Source organism: Chiloscyllium punctatum, chromosome 2 (genome assembly GCF_047496795.1).
Source record: "Chiloscyllium punctatum isolate Juve2018m chromosome 2, sChiPun1.3, whole genome shotgun sequence".
In the NCBI taxonomy this organism is placed as follows: domain Eukaryota; kingdom Metazoa; phylum Chordata; class Chondrichthyes; order Orectolobiformes; family Hemiscylliidae; genus Chiloscyllium; species Chiloscyllium punctatum.
Window position 1 is genome coordinate 150,885,504 of NC_092740.1, and position 16,723 is coordinate 150,902,226.

At 39.5% G+C, this 16,723-nt stretch overlaps 1 protein-coding gene across 3 annotated transcripts in view; it reads right to left on the reverse strand.

The window, feature by feature from the left end:
- The window catches only part of elavl2 (ELAV like neuron-specific RNA binding protein 2), a 93,157-nt gene that overhangs the window by 66,461 nt on the left and 9,973 nt on the right, over positions 1 to 16,723 (reverse strand). For 2 of the 3 annotated variants that reach the window (XM_072590380.1, XM_072590362.1), the window contains exon 1: positions 15,196 to 15,640. The exons of the other annotated variant lie outside the window; for it this stretch is intronic. The gene's annotated coding sequence lies outside the window, so the exon portion shown is untranslated. Of the gene's footprint in view, positions 1 to 15,195; positions 15,641 to 16,723 lie in introns of those variants that run through there. 3 annotated transcript variants of the gene reach the window in all.

Sequence of the window (16,723 nt, forward strand, 5' to 3'; positions counted from 1 at the left end):
AAACATGGCAATGATTATATTTGATTTAGCACAAGCTTTTAATGCAAAAAAGCCTATCTTAATACAATTGTATCTGGTCCAGCAGCCATATTAGAAAAATAATGGCCATCAGTAAGGAGGATATGATTAGACCAAGTTACTTAAGTGGAGAGCAAAGGTTTTGACTCAAAAGCAAATGCTGCAGATGTTGGAAATCTGAAAAACAAAAAACTGGAGAAACTGAAGTCACTGAAGTCAAGCCAGACAACTAGAAAAGTTAACTCTGCCGATGTTGCCAGACCCAAATTTCTCCAGCATTTAGGTTCATAAAAGGGGCCCAGCGTCCATCCTTAGCATTTCTAGAATAATGGATGTAAAATCCATGTCAGAAAGATTAAAGAAAAATGAAGCTAATTTAATTTATTGTTATTGTTTATTTTAGCACCTTCTTCCTATTGAATTGCTCCAACAGCGCAGTTTTGATTTAAGACAGAAATTACAGATTAAACATCCCATGGCTGGTCAATATAAAATACCATACAAAGCCAAAATTAAATGCATTCTTCTGATGATGCAGTGCATAAAGTATGGAAGCCCAACATAAAGGAATGGATTTCCTTAAAGACTCAAGCCAAAATTTTAGTTTTTTGTTATCTCTGTACTTTGAAAGATAGCAACCTGTCTAAGTTAGCACATTTTTCACAGAACAGCTCAAAAGAGTCAAGGATTGAGAGTTTGATAACTTAACCTAGATGGACAGAACAATCTAACAAAAAGTGTTCCAAGTCATTGTTACAGATTTGGAATACTGCACTCAATTCACTACCAGTTCAGTGACACCAGAGTATTCCTTTACTAGGATGCTATACTTTAGATCCTTTAACATGTTTCAAACAACCTCTATTTCCATGATGTTGTGAACTATACCATGCATTAGATAGAAAAGCTAAACATCCCAACAATTGACAGCTGGAGTAATTACACATTAGGACAGAGTTCAATTATGCCATTAAACTGAAATTTACACAGATGTGGAAAATTGCCTAGCATACCCTGGCCACAAACAGGACAAATCCATTGTGGCAAATCAAAGTACTTTCACCATACACCACATCAGTAAGAGGTAGCCAGAAGTAGTGTTTTTCAACTGCCACTTAAACTCGTAACAACATCACTAGTACAAGTAAGACAGCACCACAACTTCACTTGCTTTGATCGAAAGATGCAATGTCAAATTTCAGACTTAGGGTGGCTGCCCTTGATATAAAGGCAGTCAATTCAGTGCTGAATTTAGTGAAGCAGAAGTAGTGAATGGAGATAAGGAAGAATGGAGATAAGGAAGTACCTGTAAATCATACATAACAAAGATGGTCACAATTAGAGATCAACGTCACTGTGACCTAGCTACAGCAACCCTCAAGCAACATTTGAGCTTTAACAAGTTTCAGCTGCTTTAATGACCTTCTCTCATCAAGTCAGGTGAGAATACCTATTAAGAGTTAGACCTCCAGCACAAGTTAATTCCCCAGATAATTAAGCACTTCTGTGCCTGTAGGCAAAAAATGTTGTCCAGGTTAAGTGAGGCTGACCATTTCAACAAATCTCGTCGTGTACCTGTGACGTTACACCACTGAATTCTCAGACATTACATTTCACTCAACTACAGCCTTGCCAGTGATATTCACAACCTAAAAATGAACTGAAGTCAATGATTCTTTATTCCTTGAATATTCTTTAACCAATTCCACCTATAGACCTGTGAGTAAAACATTGGAAAACAATTAACACCTATAATTAGCCAATTGATTAACCTACTGAAACAAATTGAGATTAGTTAGAATTCAATTCTACTAGGTTCAGTTTTAAATTAACCACCACAAACAAATAGCTGGTCAAACCAAATCAGTTCCTAGTAAAATAGCAGTAATCCACATTAGATGAACAGTTTATGTATTCCAAAGTAAATGAATGTAAAAAACTTTAAAACTCAATTAACCCAAGCCAAAAAAAACCAAGATAAATATTCATGGAACTCCAAACACTACTCTAAATGGACATACCTGTAAAGAGAATAAACTATTTAATAAAACAATGTGTTTATTAAAATCACTGAGGGTGTGGGGTTAGTGAATAAAGTTGGAAATTAAAATATTAAATTCAATGAGGTGGGAGTGTTAAGCTCATGATTAAAAAGATGCTCCAATAAAGAATGGCATAAAGAAAACAAGCAACAAAATGTTAGTTGAATTAACCATTCATTAATACCCATTAGGAAACTGCCACCCTTACCTGGTCAAACCTCAACATGATTCTGGATGCACAGAAGTGTGGCTGACTCTGAACAATTACGAATTAGCAATATATGCTGGCCTGACCAGAAACAGCTTCAATCCTTAAACAAAACTAATTGGACTGGAACCGAACAAAGAGGAGATAGGGAATCCATAAATTTCCCATCTAACAGTAGCTCTAATACCAGGAAACTTAAAGTACTCATAACAGTACTTTAGTGGGCAGCACGGTGGCGTAGTTAGCACTGCTGCCTCACAGTGCCAGAGACCCGGGCTCAATTCCCACCTCAGGCGACTGTGGGTAGAGTTTGCACGGGTTTCCTCCGAGTGCTCCAGTTTCCTCCCACAATCCAAAAATGTGGTTAGGTGAATTGGCCATGCTAAATTGCCCGTAGTGTTAGGTGAAGGGGTAAATATCGGGGAATGGGTCTGGTGGGTTGCGCTTCGGCGGGTCGGTGTGGACTTGTTAGGCCAAAGGGCCTGTTTCCACACTACGTAATCTAAGTACTTCAGTAATATCGCAATCTGAACAAAAGCAAACTATGGAGGCATGGGAGGATCAAGTTGGTGAAGTTTCATTATTTGATAAGCAGCACAAAGATGAATTTATAATCTACAATGATTATATTTCAATAAAAACAGCCATATGAAGCCATGTGACCAGTGGAGTGCCACAAGGATCGGTGCTGGGTCCTCTACTTTTTGTCAATTACATAAATTATTTGGATGAGATCATAAGAAGTACAGTTAGTAAGTTTGCAGATGACACCAAATTTGGAAGTGTAGTGGACAGCGAAGAGGGTTACCTCAGATTACAACAGGAACTGGACCAGATGGGCCAATGGGCTGAGAAGTGGCAGATGGAGTTAAATTCAGATAAATGTGAGATGCTGCATTTTGTGAAAGTAAATCTTAGCAGGACTTATACACTTAATGGTAAGGTCTTAGAGAGTGTTGCTGAACAAAGAGACCTTGGAGTGCAGTTTCATAGCTCCTTGAAAGTAGAGTCACAGGTAGATAGGATAGTGAAGGTGGCGTTTGGTATGCTTTCCTTTATTGGTCAGAGAATTGAGTACAGGAGTTGGGAGGTCATGTTGCAGCTGTACAGGACATTGGTTAGGCCACTGTTGGAATATTGCGTGCAATTCTGGTCTCCTTCCTATCAGAAAGATGTTATGAAACTTGAAAGGGTTCAGAAAAGATTTACAAGATGTTGCCAGGATTGGAGGATTTGAGCTATAGGGAGAGGCTGAACAGGCTGGGGCTGTTTTCCCTGGAGCGGAGGCTGAGGGGTGACCTTATAGAGGTTTACAAAACTATGAGGGGCATGGATAGGATAAATAGACAGTCTTTTCCCTGGGATCGGGGAGTCCAGAACTAGAGGGCATAGGTTTAGGGCGAGAGGGGAAGATATATATAAAAAAAACCTAAGGGGCAACTTTTTCACACAGAGGATGTTAAGTGTATGGAATGAGCTGCCAGAGAAAGTGGTGGAGGCTGGTACAACTGTAACATTTAAGCAGCATTTGGATGGGTAAATGAATAGGAAGGATTTGGAGAGATATGGGCCAGGTGCTGGCAGGTGGGACTAGATTGGGTTGGGATAGCTGGTCGGCATGTACAGGTTGGACAGAAGGGTCTGTTCCCATGCTGTACATCTCTACGACTCTGGCCTAACTAATTTTTAGAGTCAAAGAAAGAGTATGACATCGCTAAAAGAGATAAGTCCAAGGAAAGCAAGAATTCTAAAATTCAGAAAGAAATGAATGGAAAGCTGGAGTAAATTATGCTTATATTTAATTTTCAAACATTTTCACAGTGCAAGTGTTGCTGGCTAGGCCAACATTCAATGACCATTCCTAATTTAGATGTAATTAAAACAAAATTAAGACACTGGCTGGACCAAAGGATCTGTTCCCACTATCTCTATTTCACCTGGCGCTGCTGTAAGGACATCTCCCTGACTGGGAAGCTTAAAACCAAGCTTATTTTAGAATTTTAGAAGGCTCAAGATGAGGAACAATTTCTTCACACAAAAAAAGACTGAGAACTTTTAAAAATAGTGTTCACCCAGACATTACTTTTAAGTTGCCTGTCCAGACATGTAACCTGCACGAGAAGGCTGGCAAGGCTTAATCCCGTTGTTTTCTTTAGATGTAGGGAACACTACCATGCCATAAAAAACCTACACTAAAGAGTATATACAAAAAGGAAGAATCCAGATTTTGATATATAAAAAAAGAAATCAAGAAACATGGACAGTGTAGTCAGGGGAAAATAGGCAGAAAACTGATCCCAATATCTTACTGAAAGAGGACAAACAGAAGGCTGGAAGAAAAGACTGGAATAACAGTAGACCAGGCAGTTTCAGGTGGTGAAGAAGTCAATGCTTCTGGTATTAACCCTTCTTCAGGGCTTCCAGCCTGCTGGTTGTCTACTTTGGATTCCAGCGTCTACAGTTTTTTTTTCCTCTTACTGAAAGGAGAACAGTCTCAAGGGATGGAATAGTCTCATTTTTCATTTTATCTAAGGTTGGGAGTGAAGTGACCTGTGAAAAGTCTCAACTTAGAGCTGCAAAAGTAATTGAAATTCTAAATTAGGTTTGCTTTCCATCATGGATGACACAATAGTACTTTCAAACAGCAAGATTCTGGAAAAGCATTTAATAAACTTACAGTCCAAGTGACAGATACAATAGCAAAAAACGTTAACAGGCATTTGCCAGCTTTTCTGCAACCAGTTTGAAAAACCCATCTGAAGTGTCAACTGTACCTGGTACAACATGCCAATGTCTCATTTTGAAAACATTGTGGAAGCAAAACAGCACTTTTTGAATCAACCAAGCTGCAACACCTCTAGTACCAGACTATTCCATTTGTTTCAAATAGGACATTTATAACCACCCAACATATTCAGTCTTCTAGCAAATTGATAATCATATTATCTGCAAGACTGTACATTTCATCAATCTTAGGCATAATACAAAGGTAGTGCTGTACTGATGAGATCAGCAAGATATTACTAAATAGTTAAGTTGGAACGCTACTTTTGAATCTTGTTTTAAGAGGACAAGGGAGTCATTAGGCATCAGTCTTCACATTTGATTTGCAATTGGTCAACTCAAATAGGTTTACTTAATTCAGTTTGATGTAACTAGTACTCAAATAGGCTTTTTACAGTTACTTGGTTTATCTGAAATGTTATAATCAGAGTACCTCAATTCCAAGCATACATGCAATTCAGCCTAATGGTATTAAAACTGAACAGCTTTGCCAAATCAATATATCCTAATAAAGTTCACACTTAAGTCTAAAGGCAAAGACATTGGCAAGTAATATTTTCACCATACAAATGCCAGGCTATGTCCAATGAGAGACTAACCATGACCCCCTGACATCCTGTGGTTATCACTGCTTGTGGGGAGTCCAGTTGAGTTTCTGGTCAGTGGATACAAGAGGAGGTTAGAGATTATAAGTACTGCGGCAAGTAAATCACCTCCGGACTCGCCAAAGCCTGTGTACAAGCTACAAGACAAGTCAGGAATGTGACGGAATACTTGCCACTTTGCTTGGACAAGCGCAGTCGCAAAAACACTCAAGCAGCTTGACATCATCCAGATGAAAGCAGAATACTTGATTAGCACTACTTCCACAAGCATCTACTCCCTCCACCACCAACACTATAGCAGTGTGTACCATCTACAAGATGCACTGCATAAATTCTAAGATCCTCAGACAGCACCTTCCAAACCCACAACCACTCCCATGTGGGAGGACAAGGGCAGCAGATACATAGCAATACCACCACTTGTGCATTTCCCTCAAGCCACTCACCTTGCTGATTTGGAAATAGATTATCAATGTCCTGGAATTCCCTCCTTAAGGGCAGTGTGCCAGCCCACAGCAGGTGGACTACAGCAGTTCAAGACAGCAGCTCACCAACCTAGAGGGCAATTAGGGGCAAGCAATAAATACTGACCAGCCAGCAATTCCTATGTTGCACAAGAGGAATAAACTAAAGTGTAATTTCATCTGAATGATAAAAGCACCAACACTTGACGCTCAACTTATTAATTTTGTTTGCATATTCTTCATTTGGTTTCATCCAAGCCCATCTGCATAGCTGCCTCCTATCCATAAAGCTTTCAAATGTTTGCATTTTCCCACTTCTGGCCTCTGTAATCCTGCCTTTTATTCACAACTGAACCATCAGCTAACAAGGTTCTAAACTGTGGAATTAGTTTTCCAAACCCTTCATTTCTTTAAGGCACTGGAACAGAATTAGGCCATTAAATCTATCAATTGCACACTGTAATTCAATGACATTACAACTGACCTGTGAATTTGGAACTCCACTTTCTCGTCTTTTTCCTTATAAACTACAAAAACCCAAAAAGTTAAAAATCTCAGCTCTGACTATACTTAAACTGACCAATTGATAGCTGCGTGGGGTAAAGAACTTCACAGATTCACAACCAAGAAAAAAATTCCTGATCTGCTTTAAAACGTGCAACCTCACTCCGAAAGAGTGTTCTCTGATCTGAAGTACTCTCAAAGGCAAAAATCCTCTCTCTACACCTATTTTGTCAGGCCACCGCAGCAATTTTGTTTTGTTCAATACCTAAAGCTTCTACATTCCACCAATTTCAAACAAAGCAGACTCCTCCTCCTTACAAGGTAACCCATCCATACCCAGGATCAACTTAGAACCTTCTTTCCATTGCTGCCAATGATAATCTTTGATTAGAAAGGGCCCAAAAACTGTTCAGCTTTCCAGCTGTCATCTGACCAGTACCTTGTATAGTTTTAGCAAGGCTTCCTTATTTCATAGGGGATGGCAAAAGGTAAAAATAAAGGCCAACATTACATTTGCCTTCCCTATCACCTGAATTGGATGCAGCCTTGTAATGCATGCACAAAGACCTCAAATTGCAATATGGCCTTTCTCCATTTAATATTCAGCTCCCCTATTTTTCCCAAAATGCAGAACCTCATTTCTAGATAGTGTATACAATCTGCCAAGTTTTTTGTCAATTCACTTTGTCTACATCCTTCTAACTCTTCATGTGCTCACCACTTGCATTCTCTATCAATTAATGTCATCCACAATCTTGGCATAGTACATTCACTTCCATCATTCAAATCATTAATGTATATCATAAGCAATGATACACAAGTTACAGATCGCCACCCTAAAAATGCAGTTCCATTTCAATTTTGTCTTAGCCAACCCTCCTTGCATACTAAAGTACTCTCTCAACACCACTAGCTCTTAAGAAACCTGAAGTAGCCTAATCAAACTCCTCTGGAAATCTAAATAGTTCAGATTTACTGCTTTCCTTTTATCTAGCCTGCTTGATATCTCCTCAAAAAAAAAAAGGAGTGATAAGTGTTAGCCACAAGTCCCCTTCATGAAACCATGGTTGATTACATCCTTCATGACAGACAACATTTCTCCAATGTTAAGCAAAAATAGTCTATTGTTAGCTTTGTGTCCTTCCTTTTTAGGCTAACAGTGTTACATTGCCAAGAAACAGGAAAACTTCACTTTTCTAGTATCTCTTGGAAGGTTAATACCAATGCACGTACACTCTCCAGCTACTTCCTTTCACATTTTAGGATTAACTCATCACATCTGGGGACTCATCAGAATTTAACCTCAGAAAAACTAGGGAAGCTAGTGATTGGTTTTTCATCCCCTTGATTTGGAATTTTTGATAAGCTAAAGTCTTCTATAGGAAGACAGTGCAAAGTGTTCAGTCGACTCCTCTGCCATTACCTGATATCCCCATTTTTAAAAAAAAATCCACCAGCCTCAAAAAGGGCTTATGTTCACTGTGAAACTTATTTTGTTTAAATTTAAAGCTCCTGTCTGTTTTGATGTCACTTGCTGGTTCACCTGGAAGACTAGTCTTATTTTTCTTTTAAAAATGTGTTGATATTTAAAATGTTCCCATTCTTCTGACCAACCGCTAATCTTCGCTATGTTGCTTTTTTCCCCCCCAAATTTGAAATCCTCAATTCCCTTAGTTAACCATAGTTGTGCCTCTTCTAGAATCCTCCTTCATCACATCTTTGTTGAACCATGATCTGTTTTTAAGTATGCCATTGTACATCACACCCGTTCCCAGGCCACTCCAGCCAACTCTGCACTCATTTCTTCATAATTGTGTTTAAGTTTACCACAGTTGCTTCCAGGCCAGGTTTCTTAATCTCAAAATTGACTACTAGATTTTACCATGTTATTGTCACTGTGACCTAGATGACATTTTAGTCGGATTAATATCTTACCTAATGACAAATTCCAAAATAATCCAATCACTGGTTACATCCGCAACATTTGTTCTAGGAAACTATCCTAAATACACTCCAGACATTTCTTCTTCTCCACCCCCTGCCTTCATGACTACCTCAACTGATTTCATTTTCCAAATGGACAAAGATGAAGTTACCCATGAGTAATGTACTGTTTTTCACTACTCCCCCACCCCTAAAAGAACATCTTCATTATCTTGCGATTGTAGATGTCAGGAGGACTAAAGGCTACTGCCAAGGGTATTTTCTTCCCTTTGTTACTTAGCTCCACTCCTATGGATTCTATATCTTCCAAACAAAAAATATTTTTTGCTATTCCACCTAATGCTTTTGACTAACGAAGCTCCACCTGCATCTATTCCTCCTTATCCTTTCTAAAAAAGGCAAATCCCTAAAATATCTATAACAAAGCTTTGATCTCCTTGCAACCATGCCTCCATAATGACTTGAATCAATCTCTATTAACCCCTACATTTCCTCTCAAAGCTCCAACAAACCTATGTTCAAGTTTAGTAAAGTGAAACTTGGACTAAACAAAAGTGAAGTAGATTTATTTGGTACATTTAAACTATCAAAGTTGTGATTAACCCTGTGGAAGCTTCTACCTACAAGAGTCACATGAGAAAAAAACATTGGGTTCTTAAACAGCTTTAAAAAGCTATATAAAAAAAACCAGACTTCTCATTGTGTTCCTTTGATAAAACAATTATTCCAACTCAATTTCCATTGACTTGCTAATACCTAGTGCAACATTAATAATCTACCAAATAAACTTGCACAATTTCGCCTTCTTATCCACAACTGATTGCAAACATTCATGCTTTTTGCTTCTTAAAGTGAAAATGTTGAATGAATTATAGCAATAACTCAAACCATTGTACTCAAGACTTATTGGTAGTTATATAACGAAGTGACAAGCTTCATTTAAAAAGCATTACAGCACAACATTGAGATTGTCAAAGAACTTTACCAGAGTACAAACTATGCTTCTGCTCATGTGCACAAGGCTTAAAGTTTTACTAAAACAATTGCACTTGCACAAATCTTAACTATTTCTTACAATCATGCAGGAATTGGCAAATTCTTTGAAGCTTCATTCTGAAGATTTAAAAAAAGTTTTGTTCCAAAAAATCAGGGATTTTAACAGCAAACAAATTGGGTTATTTCAACACATTACTCAGTTAATTCAAACTAGCAAGAGACCAATTATTTAATTTTCTCAAATAGCTTAAGACATCAACACAAGGTATATACAAATTCTGCACTGCTCGCAATCATTTTACATCATGACCATTCACAAAGTGCTGCACTTAAACATCTCTTACAAAGTTCAAAATGTTGCAACATGAACAAAAGATTATATTTGCATGCTTGTCCAATTACTCGCATTGAGACAATTACAAGTCTAAACTTTCTTCAGAAGAATCGATAACCCAGCTAAATCAGATACCAACTGCAAACATCTACAGTAGAATTTGAACCATTTCTAATTCTACCAGAGAGAAATGCAGAAGCAAAGATAGAAAAGGATTAAGTGTAATGTCTCCATCAATGTGATCACTGTACACAGCTGAAAGACTTCATTACTCCCTTTAATAATTCAAATTAGATCAGTTGCACAAATTAAAATATGAAGTTCTTCCCCTCCCTGCAAGTAGGAACAAATCAAATTAAGCTAACCCATCAACACCACCTCTAGACAAAAATACATGTTTCCAATAGCACATTAGATAATTTGAATTATGACATTTCAACTTACAATGCTGCATCAGGTAAATTAGACACATTATAGGGTGCCTCTTCACTAGAATGAATACAAAAATTCCAGTTACTAGTCATGAGAAACCACAGTTACTCCCCTTTGAACAAGGAGAAAAAGGAGATTTGAAGGAAATTTTAAAAATCATGAAGCATTTAGATTAAATGAAGCCATGTTCAATCTATGAAAGAAAGATCAACAACAAGAGAACAGACCTAAGACTATTTGATAGGAAATGAGGGTTTTTTGTTTTAAATCATTAGCGACAAGGATTTGAATTTACTGCCCACGTTAATTCTGATTTAACAGTTTTAGAAAAGAGAACTGAATAAACATTTTAGAAAAACACTGTACAGATATAGGAAAAATTGGGGAAGTCATCCTAACCAATTGTCCCACATTAAACCTGACTGAACCATTTCCTTTGGTGTTATACTAAAGACTTTACATATTATACTATAGTGAAACCCTAAAACAAGTGCATCAACTGTAAATGCACAAATGGTTTCAACAAAGTTGGCGTACTCCAACTACTCAACATCCTAAGAACGAACTAGCGGCTGGGTGAGCAGACAACGTAGGCAGAGGGACAACGCAACCAACCAAAAACAATTTAGGCCAAGTGGTCATAGCACACATGAAAATTATTAAATCTTAACTGTGTATACAGTTCACTTTTTTTCTTTGAGCTATATTAATAATGGATGAACATTTCATGGACATAGCACACCAATCTAAATTCTGCAGAAAAGCAAAGCAAACCAAATAATTAATATAGCTTAAGCTCTGTCATGTACAAAGCAATTGAGCTGTACATTACTTGGTCAACATATTCAGTCCAGTTCAAGTCAAACATTTGTAGTGCACAAAAAATACTTTCACTAAGTAGTTCCAAAGTTAAATTAATTTTTTTGCATTTTAATACCAATGGAAATTTGTATTGTTTCCTCATGCATTGCAAGAAAACGATTCTGTAGTTAAGCCATAAAACTGGAGATTTGAAGCTTTTGTTCATTGCAAATGTACAGTGCACAGGTCAAGAATAAAGTTAACAATTTTTATATTTCATTGGTATTGTAACTTGCAAATTAGTCAATGAATCACAAAACCTGCTTTATCCAAGTTTATGCAGGAAGTGACAAGATTCATCTGTTAATGACTGCCACTAACAGCTGTTAAGTATTAACATCAAATTATTGGCATTTGACAAGTTGTATTTTAGAATTAGTATTATACAAAAACATTTCCCCATAAAGCAGATTCTCAATTTGAGATAGCCTGCAAAACAAATTGCAAATGGGAGTTCAACTTTGAGATCTTAAATGGCATTAATATGGAGTTGGTACAGAAATTCAAAAGGGTTCTATGAAAATATTTTATCGCATGTTCCAGCAACATGACGACATGCAGTCAGTTACGAAAAGCTTTTTTTCTGCCTGGAAGCAGGAAAACAACTTCCATGGAATAAATAAGCTTCTCACAATTATCATCCACTTGGATCCATCGTAAATATTTCACCAATACAGGCCAAGTACCTCACTTCACAACTCCTTTCAAAGCATGAAGACAATAAATGAACATCTTTAGCACAAAGAACTGACTAATGTTGGAATTACACCACTACTCAAATAATTAAAAATATTTTTTTAAACTAAATTTTGAATCTTGATGCCACAAGATACTGTATGTTGCATTAAGGACCCTATTAAAGACCGCACAAAGACTGATTTCTGAGATTCTTCTACTAAAAGATAAATTGATAGTTTCTCTCAACAGGATAGTCTATCAGCACTGTTATACAGCAGCAATTATTCACAAATAAGTCAAGATATGAACCAAGACATGGCAACTGAAAGAAAGTCACTTATTTCAGTGTATAATGAATTAATATGAAACATGATACAAGTCTCTCAGCCTCATTTGTTTGCACCATCAGTAAACTGGTTAATTCCAATTATTTAATTCAAGACTATATTTCTTCCACAAACAAGTGAAAGGCATTGTATTTTTTTTTCCACAATGCCCCTCAGTGGAACTAGATAAAGAGTTGCAGACAACTCTACAAAGATGGGTTTTAAGGGCTTTCCAGCCTTAATGCACATTCAAATCTTAACTTACACTCCACTTCTGTTTGGGTGTGCGCCCTGTATAAACGCTTACCACGCAGAATCCAACATAACTGCATCTCAGTGCAAATTGTCACGTCTAAAGAGAAATTGCTGTCTCTACTTTCTCAACTATAGTCGCTCATGGTATTCAGTCCTCTGGTGGCAGAAGAAATTCTACCTGAACAATGATTTGCGTCTCAAAAGATTCTAAATATCTGTCGAAGATTTAGTCATGGCCAAGGCAGGAGATTCTACGAAATTACAGCAGAATATACCTTAGGAAAACTATACTCAGAACAAGAGATGTAAAGCTTGGTCTTCACTGTGAAGCACCGAATACGCTGTATGCAATTTTTGCACCCGTTTGAGAAACAAAAATACAGAAACGTATTAACCACTCGGGTTAAAAAGTCCAAGATATCGACACGAATAAAAAAACCTGCCTTCGTAACGTCAGGAGCGACTGCAGCTTCCCAAACCCTGACCCTCCGACATAAACTCAATAAGACACCGGAATGGTATTAGCATGATTTTATTAACAAATAGCACGTGTTTTCCCCCAAAAAACGAGTTCCACTGCATCGCAGCAGAGAGATACCCCGAATTGTTACAAACTGGGAGGTAAATGCAACTCTGGGCTTGGGATGTCTGCTCTGGCGCCACAGGGTGAGGGGGAGGAGGTGGAGGAGGATAGAGACAGACATGAGTCTTCTGACAGTCCATCCCAGCTCTCCACTCATCCCTAATGGGGAAGGAGTGGAGGGGAATTAAAAACAAGACAAACCTCCACCCCATACACACAAACGCAGACAGAGACACACACAAAGGGATGACGATTCTGTTCCAATTTCATTCAATACCAGCTTGCCTGCCGCACACTGCAAAGTGAAACCCACTTCCTTCCTTCCCTCCCTTCACATTTCTTTGTTACCAACTATCCATTGAACCTGCAAGTTTGGCGGGAAAAAAAAAAGATATCCTGATCTCTGCAGGGTTGACAAGTGACCGCGTTGCAAATGAAGGTTGGCGCCCCTGCAGTGCAAGCTGAGCCAAGGACTCCTCTCTTACACCTTTTCCAAAATAGACAACATGGGAGCAAACCAAACATAGGGCCCAACACAAAGATGCATTGGTTATATGTTTTTTTAAAGGGGCTGGAGGGAAAAGGGGAAGCTTGTAACCATAAGAGACACGATAATACCCCACACACGTCCGATTATTGCAACCTGCACGTAAATGCATAAAATGTTCACCAACGAGCATGTGCAAGCCTCATGCTGCCTGAGGACCTCGTGTTGGTGTAAACCCAAAGAGGTGCGAGACCGAATTCATCCCCGCCCCAATCCTCGCCTTTTCCAGGCCCTGGGGGTCCAAATGCATGGAGTTTCCGCGGCGTTTGACCCAAGAGCAAAAGGGAACGGTGCAAGCCCCTAACCCAGCCTTGGGGATTTTAATATTTGCTGCTATTCATTCATACGGTTAAAAGGGAACGAGCGAACCGATCGCCCACTGCCACATCCATTCCCGAGTGCAAAACTGGGGGGCGGGGGAAGAAGAGAAAGAAGCTAAAATGCGGAATGTGCATTTCTGCAAAGCAGATAGGGAGAGGTTATGAATCTCCAACTGAACACAGAATGACTGACTATTATACCAAGATGGGAAACATTCTGAACGGACATTACTTTCCACTATAAGGTACACACACTCTTACACACACACGCCCTTTTAGCACAGCCTCGAATAAACTGGATTTTTGGGGTGGGGGTAAAGAGAAGAGGAGAGTCTTATCTGGGGGGGGGGGGGGGGGTTGCCAAACTATAACCAAATAGACACTAAACGAGAGGGGTCAATACATCCAAGCTCCAGAACATAATCCGCACAGATTGCATTTTTTTTAAAATCCCAAAGCATACCTTTGTCGACACGAAGTTACCCGAGTCAATCGCTGTATCTATGAAAGTTACTATATTTTAAAATTCAAACACTGGCTTCACCCCTCTTTTTTTTTAAAAAAAATAAGCTTCCTTGCAAAAACCCTATTCCGAAAAAGACAATCACCGAGCTCCATTCATTCCTTGGGACTATCGAGCCATGGGGGTATCTCCCAACCTTAGAATCTAAGCCGAAAAAAAAGCCAATTAAATCTGAAGCTTCAGTTGCCAAGGAGGAAATTTAAAAAAAAGGGAGAAAGACAAAAAGGGAAGAAGCTAGATGCACCAATAACTGCATTTTTTACAGACAATCAGATACTAAAGGAGGGAAGCAAGGAGACCTCGCCTATCTTTAGGCATCATTTGCTTTGTGATGGATATTTCTCAGCTTTCAAGAGGAATACACAAATAGATCCAAAAGCCAAACCATCTCTGAAATGCACTGTCAAAGCCCCCATCATCACATACCAGCTAATGTACCTCCAACATCCAAAGACTATTGAGAATTATTACTGAAGATGGGCTTCACATTCTTAATCTTTCAAGTGGCTCCCAAAACCCTTTCTATAACCACTACTGCGTTTAGCAGAGGATCGAGAAACAGCCAACATTCACATTTACCAACTTATTTTCTTAAACAGCCTTTTTCTTTAAAAGAGAAAAAAATACATCTATAGCTAACTGCTGAAAATCTACTTTCCTACTGCAGGTAGTCGTCTCTTTCAAACCAAAACCCAAATCACTACACTAAACGTCCAACAGGAAGATAAAACAGTTAAATGCAAAAGCAAGACAAGTAGAGAGCTCACTTACCTTTTTTTTTGTTTTTTTTCTAAAAAAAGTAGAAAAGTTAAGTGTAGTCCTTCTACCAAAGAAAGATGATCTGACACAAAAGGGTATCAAAAAACACAGCAAAACCCTGAAGTGAAAGCAACCTGCGTTGAGGAGGAACAAAAATGAACCCAAAAGCAGGGGGAGAAAAATGCACAAAATAAACTTTAATGTATAACAAAAAAAAAGGGTGGGGTGGGGAAGGTAAGGTCTAATTAATTCAATGGGTGGTTAAAACAAGAGGTTAAATGAAACACACGGAAAAAAAGGTTATGTATATGTGTGCGTTTTTTATATATATATATATATAATATATAAAAAGAGGGGATGGTGAGAGCGGTTTTGTTTGCCCCCCTCTATAACAGAGAGAGAAGCAGCTGCAGCATCGCCCTGCTCAGGAGCTCTGACGCACGCGGCAAATAAAGAAGGCGCTTTTTCTGTCACCGGGAGGCGGCTTCGCGCACTCCTTTATAGAGCCGAACAACACCCACCGCAGCTCCGCGCCTCGCCACATCCGCCACTCACCAGGCGCCCGCCCCACAACGGCCGCCGCGCGCAGAGAGCCAGGCGGACACGCGCACAGTCGAGGTTGGTGGTGGGGGGGGAGGAGGGAAGAGGATCTCGATCTCTCTCACACACACACACAGAGACAGACAGACAGACACGCTCGCGCGAGTGGGCGGGCCGCTTCTTCACCTCGGGATCTCGCTGCTGCTGCCGCCGCACCAACCGCTTCCCCCCCCCACCTTCCCCAACCCGCGGCGGACGGATACCGTCGCTGTCGGCACGCGCGCAGCCGGGTCGGAGATTGGGTGGGAGGGAGAGGGGTAACTGGGCGGTGCGGATGGGAGGGAGGGGGAATGGGGATACATGGGGAAGGGGTTTTGAGAGAGTGGGGATACCTGTGGGGGAGGGGATAGTGGGGAGGAGGATAGATGTGGGCTGGGGGTGTGGAATATTTATAGGATGGAGATGTGAGATGGAGGATATTGGGGATGGAATACATGGGATAGAGAATATTATAGGATATATGTGGGATGGGGGAATTATTGGGGGGTGGAATACATGGGATAGGGGATATTATATGATATGTGGGATGGGGGAATATTGGGGGGTGGAATACATGGGATTATATGATATGTGGGATGGGGGAATATTGGGGGGTGGAATACATGGGATAGAGGATATTATATGATATATGTGGAATGGGGGAATATTGGGAGGGTGGAATACATGGGATAGGAGATATTATATGATATATGGGATGGGGGAATATTCGGGGGTGGAATACATGGGATCGGGGATATTATAGGATAAATGGGGAATGGGGGGTGGAATACATGGGATCGGGGATATTATAGGATATATGTGGGATGGGGGAATATTGGGGGGTGGAATACATGGGATAGGAGATATTATAGGATATATGGGGGATGGGGGAATATAGTGGGTGGAATACATGGGATTGGGGATATTATAGGATATATGGGGGAATATTGGGGGGTGGAAT